The following is a 335-nucleotide window of genomic DNA, read 5'->3' as shown; positions in this document are numbered from 1 at the left end:
ATCAGATTCTCTGTCTGGCCGGCAGGACAATTCGCTATGGCCTGGCTTTTGCAACTGATTCTGGGCTAGGTATAGGATCCCAGGAGAACCCGTGTTCTACAAACCTCACTCTGGGCAAAACTGACCCAGACTGGGTTTTGGGATGCTTGATGTAATGAGACAAGTGGCGCGATCTTGGCTTACTGCAATGGAGCGGCTCCTTCTGCCTGTTGCCATCAGATTCTCTGTCTGGCCGGCAGGACAATTCGCTATGGCCTGGCTTTTGCAACTGATTCTGGGCTAGGTATAGGATCCCAGGAGAACCCGTGTTCTACAAACCCCACTCTGGGCAAAAC

This window comes from Hylobates moloch, unplaced genomic scaffold (genome assembly GCF_009828535.3).
Source record: "Hylobates moloch isolate HMO894 unplaced genomic scaffold, HMol_V3 SCAFFOLD_8, whole genome shotgun sequence".
NCBI lineage: Eukaryota > Metazoa > Chordata > Mammalia > Primates > Hylobatidae > Hylobates > Hylobates moloch.
The sequence above is the reverse complement of the archived record's forward strand: the minus strand, read 5'-3'. Positions refer to the sequence as shown.